Genomic DNA, 14225 nt, shown 5'->3' on the forward strand with positions numbered 1-14225 from the left:
CTTCCAACTTCGATTATAAATTCAACACAATCACAGTCAAAACCCTATCAACTTATTTTGTGGATAATGACAAACTAATTCTCAAGTTTATATGGAGACCTGGAATACCAAACACAACATGGAAGGGGAAGAACAGGGTTGGAGGATTGACACTGCCTGATTTAAACTTACTACGAAGGTACACTACTCAGGGCAGTGAGGTATCGATGTAAAAATAGACAGATCAATAAAACAGAATAAAGGCCACAGAAATAGACCCACGTAAATACACTCAACTATTGACATAGTTGGTTCATGGCATAGTTGGCTCATAGCGGGTTCATGGATTGTACCAAACGTACCCCTCTGGTCTGTGGTAGCAGAGGCTGTGTGTTTATGGGAATGGGAGTGTATGGTAATTCTCTGTATTTTCTGTTCAATTTTGCTGTGAACCTGAAACTGCTCTAGAAAATGTATTTTTTAAATTATACATTTTTATTTTATTTAATGAGAATGAGCACAAAAGAAAACATAGCAAACGATAATGAGCTATAATAATATGTTATAATTAAGATGGTTTAAACCTATGCCAAAGAGATGTTAAGATTATTATAATGAACATATTTTAAATAAAATCATTAGATAAACAAGAAAACAGTAGGTGACATGTAACCAGAAACAAATCATTGAGAAAATAAGGTATTAAGACAAATGGTCGTGACTCATTTTACTTGATGGGCTTTTGCTACCCTCAGACACCCTCTTCCAGGTCCCAGAGTCACACACATGGCAGGTGGGACTCAAGGGTCAGCCTCCAGCATAGTAATTGGCATCTGTGGAATCAGCAGCCTCTAGACTCTACCTCTGAAGCAACCACAGGAATTGGTTTCACGGATTTAAGAGCCCCTGGAATAGTTTGTCTCATGTATAGCCTGAGCTGTGAAATACTAATGGGCAAGAACACAGATTACCCGGGAGAAATCGACTTCCTGTGTGTGGAGAACTGCCTTGACAACCACGTCTCCATTTGTAGGGTCGCTGGAAACTTCCATAGACAACTTATTCATTTCTCGTTGGAATTTATCCCTGTCAGTGATGGGATGGTGAGACTCAGGTCCAGGGAAGTACAAGTTCACACACATACCGGCTTGCACCAGACTGTGAGAGCCTAGCCCCGTCCACTATTTTCCCACAAGAAAAGGCTCAGTCCCTTTGGTCATTCTGCTCATCTCCACTGCCCCAGGCCCTGCTTTGTCCTTGATCTGCTGTCAGGCTAGGCTCAGTGCAGTGGGAAAAGATGGCCTCTCCTGTTCCAGGAGCCCAGAAGCTCCCAGGCTTCAGGACACTGAGCTCACTGTCTCTCAGGCCACAGTGACCACAGCGTGCAGAAGTCAGTCAGGGTCCTCAGACCATGTACAGTGGCATTCTGCAGTATAGGGGTTAAGACTTCAACCCAGGAATTTTAGGAGATGCAATTCAACCCTAACATCTGAGGACCATTCCACTGGCTGAAGCCTTGTCACACAAATTCTGTTAACTTTCTACTTGACTCTCAAGCCTTAACAGACTCTGGTTTCTTTATATAGCATTCTGGAAAGTCCTCTTTGTCCAGTCCACATGATTTTCACAGAGAAGAGACAATGTCAAGAGATAAAAAAATAGACATCTAGGCAGGTTATTAAGAAGCTGAATTTACAGGGGATAGCAGCCATCTTTCTCTGCCATCTTTCTGGGGCACATGGTAGAGGCTAGGCTATGGTGTAGGACAGGCTAATTCACACGCATAAGGTTTCAGTTACATTGTGTTGGGTTGATAACAAACAATATAATCTCAGTAGCTTAACATAAGAAAGTCCTTTTTTTTTTTTTGCTCCTGCAGAGTTCATCGTGATTCTGAGCAAATCTCCGGGGCAACCAGTCTCCCTGTGGCAACCCAGCCTCGCCAGGAACTTCTCAAGACCACCTGCATTTCACACAAGGCATCAGGATTCCTCTGACAGAAGAATAACACCCAGGAGCTTCTCCAGCTTTTCAGTGCTTTGGTCCAGGAGTGACAGAGGCCACTTGCAGTTGTAACCTATTAGCCTAAATTGTTCAGGAGAGTCAATCCATCTGCCTGGTTCTGGGGAGCACAGTCTTTTATGTTGCAGGAAGAGGAAGAGAACTGGAAATACTTAGGAGCTCTATAAGTATCATCATATCACCCAAATGTTCTTTATCCAGTTGTGAACTACTTTCTTAAAACCCAATCCCGCTTGCTGGGTCCATCACAGAAAATAATACCCACCCTTCCCCCATAATTACACCTGTGTGCAAACATGTGCTATCCCTTTGGGAAAATGTATAAAATACAGAAAAGGGCAACGTGGACCAAATACTGCTATTTCCACCGTTTGCCCTTCACATTCTGTCGTATTTGTGGCCTGTCTTTGAAAATAAAAACAAAACATTATGCAGAGAGCTTGATTTTCCATTTCAAGCTCCTCCACGCCATGACCGTTTGCTCCCCACCTTTGTGAATCGTTGCTAACGGAATACAGCTCTGCACGGTGGCTACTAGATTTTACAAATTCTCAAATGCCTCATTTCCTCAGCTACTGCCTCATCTCCCTACTTGATTCTTGGTGAAAATCTTGAAAGAATTTCCAGCAGTTGCCGCTCCACTCCCCCACCTGACATTCTCCCTGCAACCCCCTCTACTGGGTCCCCTGCCACAGGTGACAGGTCTCATCTTTCCACATCTCCGCAGCCTTGTGTCATAGTAGACCACGCCTTTGAAATTCTTTCTCCTCCTGGCTCCTGTGATGTCCCAAACATCCGGCTGCCCTCTTCGCTGCCTGGACATTTATTTCCACCTCCTTTGATGGCTCCTCTTCTTTTGTCCAATTTGCTTGATGGTTAGCTGTTGGAGGAGGCAGTCTGGGTCCTAGACCCCTTTAGAAAATTTCTAAATTTTCACTATCGTCTGGTGCTCTTGTCCACCACCTCATCTCAGTTATCACTGGTGTGCCGATGACGCGCCCTTCCTTCCCTCTCCTGTTACCTTGACTGCTGCATCCAGCTCACACAGCTATCTACACGGGGGTATGTAGTAAACATCTCGGACCTAACATAGCCTAAGAATTCCCAGCTTCCATGTCCCCAAACCCAGTTCCCTTGCCATGTCCCCAGAATAGCAGGACACACCCCCTCACCCAAGCCAGAAACCAGGAGTTTTTCTTAATTTTTCTCTTTTCAGTGCTTTGGTCCAGAAGTAACAGAGGTCACTTGCAGTCATAAACTGTTGGCCTGAATTGGTCAGGAGAATTGATCCATCCGCCTGGTTCTGGGGAGCACAGTCCCATTCTTTCTTAATTCAATTCATCTGGCATTTTCCCAAATACCACACCCATCCACATCTCTTCCTGTCCAACCCTGTCCCTCAGGTTCAACCACTCAACCTGCAGTGTGGACTTTGTAATAACCCGCTAACCTCTTTCTTTCTTCCTTCCCTTCTTTCTTTCTTTCTTTCTTTCTTTCTTTCTTTCTTTCTTTCTCTTCTTCTTCTTCCTTCCTTCCTTCCTTCCTTCCTTCCTTCCTTCCTTCCTTCCTTCCTTCTTAAAAATTTTTATTTCTTAGAGAGAGAGAAAGAGAGCATGAGCAGGGGGAAGGGACAGAGGGAGTGGGAGAAGCCGACTCCCCGCTGAGCAGCCTCGATCCCAGGACCCTGAGATCATGGCCTAAGCGAAGGCAGATGCTGAGCCACGGGAGCCACCTGGGTGCCTCACTGCCATTGAAAGTTGTTCTTCAAGCAGCAGCCAGAGTGAGTCTTTAAAACATAAATTCTGTCCCATCATTCCTTTGCTCAGTAGGCTCCCATACCTCCTATTGCACTTCCAATGGGAATCACTTCTTGCTGGCTTGGCCCACAAAGTCATCATGACCCGGGCTTGGCCTTCCTTTCCCACTTTTCTACCTGCTCCTCATGTCCCACCCAGGACCACCTGCTACTCGATCTCCTGGCCCCTGCTCCTCCCTCTGCCTGCAGGGCTCCTCCCCTAGGTTTTAATGTGGTTGATGCCCTTCTCAAGCCACCTTCTCAGTTGTTCTTCCTAGGTTCCCAGTCTGAAGCAGCCCTGCAGTTTCCCTTGAGCATGGGGTCCTGTCTTACTTCTTCACCATGATATCGATCTTTGTTCACGAGTGTCTGTCCGTGTCCCCACTCTCACATACAAGCTCCATGTGGTCTTTCCTGACTTCAGTGCCCTCTCCCCAAGATCTCATTGTACAATTATAAAATAAGTGAAATCTTTTCTGCATAAAGAGGCAACCCTATCATGATTTTGGTGTGTAACCTTTTGGTATATTTTAATACTTTGATATATTGGATTTTTTAAGCCCAGTGTGGGACTTGAACTCATGATCCTGACATCAAGACCTGAGCTGAGATCAAGAGTCGGGCGCTTAACTGACTGAGCCACCCAGGCGCCCCGATATATGGATATTTACAGATCATAAATAATATTATTTTTATGTTATGAATTTACATAAGTTACATAAAAGAACGTATTTTAAAGAATAAGTGTTACATTATTAAAATCTATTTGTATAGGTATATATATTTCTGCATAAGCATATATACATATAAATATACATATAAAACATATATACAACTAGGATATTTACAAATCATAAATAATATTATTTTATGTTATGAATTTACACAAGTTACATAAAAGAATATCTTTTAAAGAATAAGTGTTACATTACTAAAATCTATCTGTGTAGGTGTATATATATGTCTGCATAAACATATATACATATAAATAAATATATAAAAATATAAATACAATTAAATATATATAAATAAATACATAAAATACAAAAAATAAATATGCACATATAAATAAATAAATACATTTAAACATATATGTAAATATATATATATACGTAAAAATAAATACATAAATATGTTTGTAAGTGTTATAGTGTGCTCTGTTTTATGATTGTGTCAATTCATCCGTTGCTTTGTTAAGGAATGTGTAAGGTGTTGCCAGTTGTTCACTGTTAAATATGAGCTGCTCTGGGTATTTTTTCACGTCTTCTTGTGCTCATGCAAGAGTTTCTTTGGGAAATATACCCAGAAACGGAATTGCTGCACCCTAGGAGAACATGGAAATGCACGCATCCGTTTTAGAGGAATACAGCCAAACGGATAGGATCGTGTTTATGTGAAGGTTTCCCAAGATGACTGTGAGTTCCTGGAGGGAAGCGGTGACTCACATTTCACTGATGCCAACATCCAGAGGATTAGCCATGGGCCCGACAGCAGTCGATTGCTCCATAAAAGTACGTGGGATGTGATTGGATATACGCAAACCAGCGATCAATCTGTCTTAACCAGATTGTTTATACTATCCAGAAGTCAACGTGCTGACGCTCCTACTAGTATAAACCGTCCGGGAGCCTCTATGCCGCCTCGCTGGTCCCAATTCCTCTCCCACCTCCTTCTACGATCTTTTATTTTTGTTTTGTTTTCTAGGCTGAATAAAGGACACAAAGAAAGAAATGCATTTTGTTTTGTTTTCTGCCTGCTTACGTTTTGAGTGATTTCCCCTTTTCAACTTGAGTTTATTGAAGTGACTTCTTCGTTGGGATACATTTAGTCATCAAGCAAAATATTTATAGCTCCGGGTAAAAGTCTACTTAAATTCCGGCCTTGGGGACCCACCAAAATCGGTTTTAGAATGTGAACGTTTTACATGTTAAGGCTTCAGTGTGGTTCATTTTCTTTTCTTTTTTTTTTTTTTTAAGATTTTATTTATTTATGTGACAGAGAGAGAGACAGCCAGCGAGAGAGGGAACACAAGCAGGGGGAGTGGGAGAGGAAGAAGCAGGCTCATAGTGGAGGAGCCTGACGTGGGGCTCGATCCCAGAACGCTGGGATGACGCCCTGAGCCGAAGGCAGACGCTTAACGACTGAGCCACCCAGGCGCCCCATCATTTTCTGATAGCATGATGTGAGATTCCCCTACTCCCATGACAAAGTTCAGGTTTATCATTTAAGTTCAGTGACATCACTTGACAGAGTCACTGTGATGCTGGTTGAAATACGGAACAGAGAAAAAGAAAGAAGGAATGTGCTCCACAGGAGAGCAGTAGGTGAAGTCCTAATATATTCCCGTTTCACTTAAAAACAACCACCTCCGGCTAGTATCATCAATCTTAAAAAATACGGTACACAAATCAATGAGGAAATACGCAGGGTTTTAAGATATTTTTAAACCTTTAGTATGCCATTTAAAATACAATTTGATCCTTTGAAATGAGGAAGCCAATGCATTTGTGAATCTTATTTTTTAAATAGTGAATGTCAGGTGATTCTTCCCTAGGTCTCTGCCCTTCCCATTTGTAAATATACTTTTATCTTCTTTTTCTTTTCTTATCCCTTCCCCCCCATTTTGTTGAAATGAAACTGATCATTCACACTTTTCATTTATTAAGCTAGTGAAATGTCACATCTCCTGTAAGTCTTCACTCATCTCAGTGCCAAGCAATAATCTTCCCCTCTTCTGTGAGAATGATCACTATTTAACTTGTGAAACTTGTACATCTAATTCTTTATTTCCTATTAATCTATAAAATTGTTGAAAGCACATACGTTGTCCAGGGAACCAGAGAAGTCAGAGGAAAGCTCAAGAGATAAGAAAATGAGAGGCTAGTTCTATCTGCTTAGAGAGTAAGTCCGTCGGAGCTGCAGGGAAGAGGACATTGAGGGAACATTAAGTTTCAACATGTGCGTAAGGAAGTGGTTATAGAATGCAGACCCACCTTTCCACAAGTTTGTTAATGAAGCGAGTGGAAAACACTACAGTCCAAACAGATACAGTCCTTAAAAAGCCACTTGTCAATTTTGTCTATTTTGTTGTTTTGTTTTGGTTTGTGTTTTCCTTTATATTTTTTAATGTAGGTGAAATTCATATAACATAAAATTAACCATTTTAAAATTACAATTCAGTGGTATTTAGAACATTCACAATGTTGTACAACCAACACCTGTATTAATTTCTGAAATGTTTTCATCAGTCCAGGTGAAAATCCCATACCCATGAAATAGTCACACCCCAATTACTTTCCACTTAGGTTCTAGCTACAGCCAATGTGCTTTCTGTCTTCATAGATTTAATTATTTTGGATGTTTCATATAAATAGAATCATACAATATGTAGTCTTTTGTGGCTGGCTTCTTTTACTTAGCATGATGTTTTCAAGGATTTATCTACATAGCATGTATTTGCAAGTATCCATACTTCACTCTTCTTTATGACATAATAGTATCCCATAGTACATAGATAACCACACTTTGTTTACCTAATCAATTACTGACAGACATTTGGGTTGCTTCCTCATTTTTGCTGCTGTGAATAGTGCTGCCAAAAACATTTGTACACAAGCTTTGTTTGAGTACTTATTTTCAATTGGGGGGAAGTAGAACTAGGAGAATTCCTACCAGCAATTCACAAGGGTTCCAATTTGCCCACATCCTCACTAACACTTATTTTTATTTAAAAAAAACCCTACATTATTATTGTAACCATCCTAAAGGTGTGACAGGGTATCTCACTGTGGTTTTGATTTGCATTTCCCCAGTGACTACTGATGTCGAACATCTTTTCATGTGCTTGTGGGCTGTTTATAGATCTTCTTTGGAGATATGTCTATTCAAGTCCTTTGCTCATTTTTTAATTGGGTTGTTTGTCTGTTTTTTGTTCAATTATAAGAGCTCTTTATGTGTTCTGGATGAAAGAATTTCATCAGATGTATTATCTGCAAATATTTTCTCTTATTCTCTGGGTTATCTTTTCTCTTTCTTGATAATGGCCTTAGATGCATAAAAGTTTTTAATGTTGATGGAGTCCAGTTTATCTATTTTTTCTTTTGTTGCCTGTGATTTTGCTGTCAGATGTGAAAAACCACTGCCAAATGTAAGTTTGCAAATATTCATCCTTCTGTTTTCTTCTAATAGTTCTATACTTATGGTTTGCATATTTTAGCTTGTTTATACATTTTTGAGTTAATTTTTGGATATGGTGTGATGTAGAGCTCTAATTAAATTCTTTGGTATGTAAATATCTAGTTATGTCAGCACCAGGTATTAAACAGTCCATTTTTTTCGGCACTGAGTGATCTTGATATCCTCACTGAAAATCAATTAGCCAAAGATGCATGGGTTTATTTCTGGACTCCCAGTTCTACTCTATTGGCTTATATATCTACCCTTACACGAACACCACACAAGGATTACTGCAGCTTTATAATAAATGTTGAAAGTAGAAACATGAGCCTTCCAAATTTTCTCTCTCTCTCTGCCATACACACACACACACACACACACACACACACACACACAATATTTAGTCTTCCAATCCATGACTATGGGATGTTTTTCCATTTATTTAGGTCCTCTTTTCATTTCTTTCGACAATATCTTGGAGTTTTCAGTGTATGTATAAATTTACATCTCCTTGATTATATTTTTCCCTGGGTATTTTATTCCTTTGGATGCTGTTATAAATTGAATAGTTTTTTAAATTTCCTTTTTAAATTGTTCTTTGCTAGCATATAGAAATACAACTTATATCCTGCAATTTTGCTGGTTTCAATGATTAGATCTAATAGATATTTGGAGATGCTTTAGGATTTTGTATATAAATATATAAGATCATGTCATCTCTAAGTAGGGGTAGTTCTGCTTTTGCTTTACAATTTGAATGTCCTTTACTGCTTTTTCTTGCCTAATTGCTCTGGCTAGAACTTCCAATATTATTTTGAAAAGAAGTAGCCAAAGTAGACATCCCTGTCTTGTTCCTGACCTTAGAGAAAAAGCCTTTAGTCAAACTTCGATCACTGAGTATGATGTTAGCTGTGGGTTTTCATATATGAGCTCTTTTGTCTTTCATTATGCTTTTTCATATTCCCAAAGTAACTGATACTTTCCTCTATGTCTGATATCAGGGCACCCGTGAGATCAGAATTCGTTTCATGGTAACACCAACATGTTACAAACATAAAATGTGTTTATTGTTGTTATTTTCCAATGAATCAATCAATAAAAAAAATTTTAAGATTCTCAATTTCAGTTTCCGATATGGTAAAAGTTGATAGAATCCACACAAATAGAAGTTCCTTGGGATCCTTAAAAGGCATTAAGAATGTGAAGAAACCTGGGGACTTTAAAAAAAAAATCCTGAGTACCACTGCTTTAAGATAAAGTGACTCTTCTTCTTTAAAAACAGAAGCACACTTGCAGATACATTTCACTGTTGCTCCCAGGATAGTATCAACCGCTTATGTTAATTATCTATTTTAACCGAAGTCACCAACTTCTGTTTTATGGAGGAAACTGGAGAGTGGAAAATTGGAATCTGCACCTCACATACCACCATCTTAACAGAACTGCAAGGAAATTTAGCTCAAACCTATTCACTTGAAATTTGAGCTATATTACAGAAATGAAGTGCTTCCGATAGCCTTTCTGGGCCTTGCTGGTCTTTGAGAAAAACTAAACGCCAGTGGTATGGGAGCTTCATATCTGTGACAGTGACAGTCTGTATTTCTGCAATGTATTCCTTCCCAGAATGTTTATCTTAAAATCAAGGGTCTTTATACCAGGAGAAATTTAATGAGGATTACAACTGTCTCACTGAACGCTTACTTATAGTGGAAATTTATGTAAGTTGGAAGGTCTAAGAATTATTTCAGAGGTGAACGTTCCAGTTCAGGGATAACAAACCTTTCGACCGACACAATTCACATTTGGAAAAAATTAAACACACATGACCTGATGAGAACAAACAATTTTTTTTTAAACTAGAAAGTTAATTAAATATGGCTAAGCTGTTTCTCGTGTTCAGGGATCGTGGTTAGTATTTTAATTCTTCCAAGCTGCCACAACAATTTGCATGTGGACAGCTTCCATGATGGCTCGAAATGATCCCCACCTCCTCCTAGTCACACCCTTAACTGATTAACTCTGTTGAGTGTTCCCTGGGCTTGGTGACCCACCTCCAGCAAAGAGAGTAAGGGAGAAGTGGTGGTGTGACTTAGAGACCAGATCATGACAGGCTGTATGGCTTGGCGTCTCTCTCTCACGCTGCTCTCTTTGGGGAAGCTGGCCGCCATGTCAGGCAGCCCTTGGAGAGATGAGGAACTGAAGACTCTCGCCCCCAGCTAAGGGAAGGACACGGGAAGGGGCTCCTCAACCAAATTTTCAAATTCCCAAAGCCTTTGACGACATCTTGCCTACAACCTCATGAGAGATGCTGAGCCGGAACCAGATTCCTAATCCTCAGGAACCAACCGTGGGAGCCACTATGTACGCCTTGTCTGCAGCGGCTATACATATGTTTGGGGTAATCTATTATGCAGAAACAGCTAGTTAATACACACATGGGGGACAAGAGGCACCACGACTGGTGGATAATCTTTTTTAATGTTTTAATTTCCCTACAACATTTTAAAAAAATCTACATTTTTATCCCTTTTTGTTCTTTCATTAAGACCTCTAAGAATTGTCAGTGGAAGTGTTGTTCCGCTAAACATCATTTAAACCAATTTCCATGGTGTAATTCCCTCTTGAAGAAGCAAGTGTCTTTTATGGGGAGTAGAAAAATGTGATTTCTATGCAGCGAACACATCACTGAAATGTGCTCCTAACCGGTGATCTGACAAAATAGTCTATCTTTTTTTACGAACCAAAACCACGGCACATAAAGAAAATCCAAGCACACATTTGTCATTTCTAAATGCTTCAACAAGGAAAACAAATACAATTTTTTCCTCTCGTTTTCCCTTTTTGTTTGTTCTTAATTAGGTTTTGTTTGTAGCAACATGTTACAATGTTGAAAAATGTGAAAATGAGGATTTAAAATCAATCAAATTATTCCATACTCCTGGCACATTGCTCATGACACCAAGGGAAGATGCACGTATGTAGGAAAAAACCTATTTATTTCCTTCTGTTGTTTACACCATAAGTAATAACTAAGTAAGTGGGAACTAGTAATTTTAAATGAGAACCCATAAGCCTTGAGCCCCAGCGGAATCCTATAGTTTTTACATTTTTTTGCCCCAAATGTTTGTTTGGTCTTGACTGAATCTGAAGTAATACCCTAGTTATTTGTTTTCCTTTTAATCCAGCAGTTTTACAATAAAATGAGGAGGTGGCCTTCCTTTAATCCTCTCATCGTATTTCAGATAAATGCAGTCACCCACAGTCACGTTGGGGATTTTACCAGAAAAAAATGTTCTTTATTCAACATGGCATTACCTGTGCACAGGAGACTCAAGTCCTAAATCCTTTCACTCAAGTGCATAGAAGTCTTTTACCATTTTTTGTTTTAGAAACAAGCTGTAGCAGGATTTAATGGAAAGAGCTCTGTTAAACAGGAAGATGAGAATACTAAATCTGAACAAAAATTTTAGGACAATCTTCCTCTGATCCCCTTTTTGTCACTTATTAAATTTGTCACCTTAAATAAGGACAGTTTCTCTGTAAATTACCTTCTTTAATTATTCAGATGACCCCCTGGTTCCTGTCCTATTTTCTTCCAAAAGGCTTATATCAACCCAGGGAAATAGCATCAGATTTGGAAAGCGTTGAACAATATGCAAATTTAAGAATTACTGTATTAATTTATTCGGTCTGAGTAAGAGAGAAGTCCTATAGCGTTGGGGAGACTATCTGTTAATGTAAACTCTACACAACAATGGACAAATCTTCTTGTGAATTTCAGTATTTTGACATTTACTTGTTAAAGTAGAGTATTAATTTCTCTGAAGATTTTATCTTGGCTTGTCTGAATTCCTATGTGAAAAAAATTACAACTCTCCTTTTTGAGCGTATGTTATGCACTTGGCACTGTCTTCAGGATTTTTCCTAAGTCATTTTATTTAGCATTTATTGACAAAATGAAATTAACAAATGCGCTGATAGCGCAAATTCCTGTCAAGATGCCTCCACAATTTATCCAGGTGTAGCATTTGATTCCCTAATTTGCGCCTTTCAATCAATGTGACCTGTTTATTCGTTGCTCTGTGACAATGATTATTTCAGCTTCATTCCCTGCCTTCGTGTTCTGGCCCCTCTTGACCCCACTCCTGTCCCCTTTACCTGTTCAATTCCTAGCATTTTTTGTAAAGATTTTATTTATTTATTTGACAGTGCGAGAGATAGCCAGCGAGAGAGGGAACACAAGCAGGGGGAGTGGGAGAGGAAGAAGCAGGCTCATAGCGGAGGAGCCTGATGTGGGGCTCGATCCCAGAATGCCGGGATCACGCCCTGAGCCGAAGGCAGATGCTTAACGGCTGCGCCACGCAGGCACCCCCAATTCTTAGCATCTTTTAATGGATTTTTTAGTGAGCTTTATTTTCTATACCCGTAAATAATTTCTCACCACCATTTCATCAGACAGTTCCTGTCTGGGCGCGGCTCTGGATTAAGTGTGCTCTTCATGAGGAGAGGGGATCCATGCTTCTCCTGGAAGCCATCCCCCAAATTAAAAAAAGCAGCACTCCACACCTTTCTGGGCCTCGGACCCCCTAACTCCTTGGAGGTAGGAACCTAGAGCTAATATGTCTGGAAAAAGAATAAAGTCCCCCAGCTTATAAAAAAAAATCAAGCATCGTTTCTATTTAGCCCCTCCTTCTCTCTTCATCTCTATTTTGTCTTGGCCCCCTCGTTCTGTCTCCTTGTCACTTTCTTTGTATTTGGGTGTCTCCATGTATCCTCGACCTCCTCAGTGCGTCCATCCATTTACTCTCCTGAAGGTCTACCTCACCTGAGCCTCTCTCTGCTAGCTCTCTCTCCCTCTTCTTAATATGAATTCTTCTTAAATATGAGATTCCAGGTTACAATTTAGATCCTTGAAACCAGATAAAGCATGATGGAGAATTTCTCCAGATAGTGTCTTTATTAACAGGCAAAATTCAGCAACTACTAATAATCCATTAAGGCAACATCAAATACTTTTCACCATTTAGAAACCCAGTTGGACCTCTGGGTTTCTAAACACTGATTTCTTATCTGACTTTTTTCTCTTGAGTTTCTAAGACTGAGGAGGACTAGTTACCTCTTTTGGTTATCTCTTCTGTCCCTCAGTGAGACCCCGTGAGCTGACCCAGCCAGAAAGGGAGATTGGCGTGAGGCATATAGGGACATAATTTAAACATCTTGTGTCTTTTGGGCAATCAAAGGAGGATTTCCCCTTAAGTATCTTCTGCATTTGATAGAGCTGACATCTTACAGGAGACCAACATCTTCCTGATAAAGAACCTAATGGATTAAGAATAATTATGCTCATTTGCATAAGACATGTAGGCAGAATTACCGCATTCTTCAAACCCGAACATTTGAGACGTGATAGAAACTCTATTTATTTGCAATCTTGAGTCTTCTTTTCCACACGCTTGATGAGTGCCTGGATGTTTAATAAACACCCATGAGCCAACTGCTGTGTTCTAATTTCTGACTCTTTTGCCATCTGTAATCACACACCCTGTTTTACAAACTCTTCTAGACGATTCGTTGATTTCTTAAAAATTTGAAAACTAAAACCTACACCCAGACTTCCCTATCAATAATAAAGAAAAGGAATTAAAAATATATTTTTAAATGGAACTATAAGCGGGTTTTTTAGTATCTAAATTTCTGCCTTTACTTGTCATTGGTTTTTAGTACACGGTGCAAATCTATAAAATTAGAAAAACAATACGAAACTGAGGTCGGTCAGGTAAAAAATTACTAGGCACCTGTTATGTAGTAGATGCTGGAGAAGGTTCTCGGACCTGGAGTGAGGAGAACACGGCTTGCCGTCAAGAGCTACAGGCTTTGCCCGTGCCACGTAGCTCACCAGGATTTTTGGGAGAAGATTCAGCACTTAGTCGATGTGGAACGAGTGTCCCTCCTCTTCCTTATCACAACCGTCCCTGCTCTCAGCTTCTCCTGGGCATAAGGACTTTCTAAACAGGGGAGAAAGTACACATTAGAAACCTTTCTCAACTTAGGTCAACGTCCTTCCTCCTGATTTGGGGTTCTTGGCAGGAGGCTCTGTGTTTACTCACACGGTATTTCTTTCACAGCTTTACTGGAATAAATTCACATACTTCACCATTTACATTTAAAGTGTACAACTCAGTGGCTTTTAGTATATTACAGAGGAGTGCCAAATCGCCAACATCTACATTTAAAGCCTTTTTTGCCATTGCCT

The sequence above is a fragment of the Ursus americanus genome, chromosome 34 (genome assembly GCF_024610735.1).
Source record: "Ursus americanus isolate L20-20 chromosome 34, mUrsAme1.1.p, whole genome shotgun sequence".
Lineage (NCBI taxonomy): Eukaryota > Metazoa > Chordata > Mammalia > Carnivora > Ursidae > Ursus > Ursus americanus.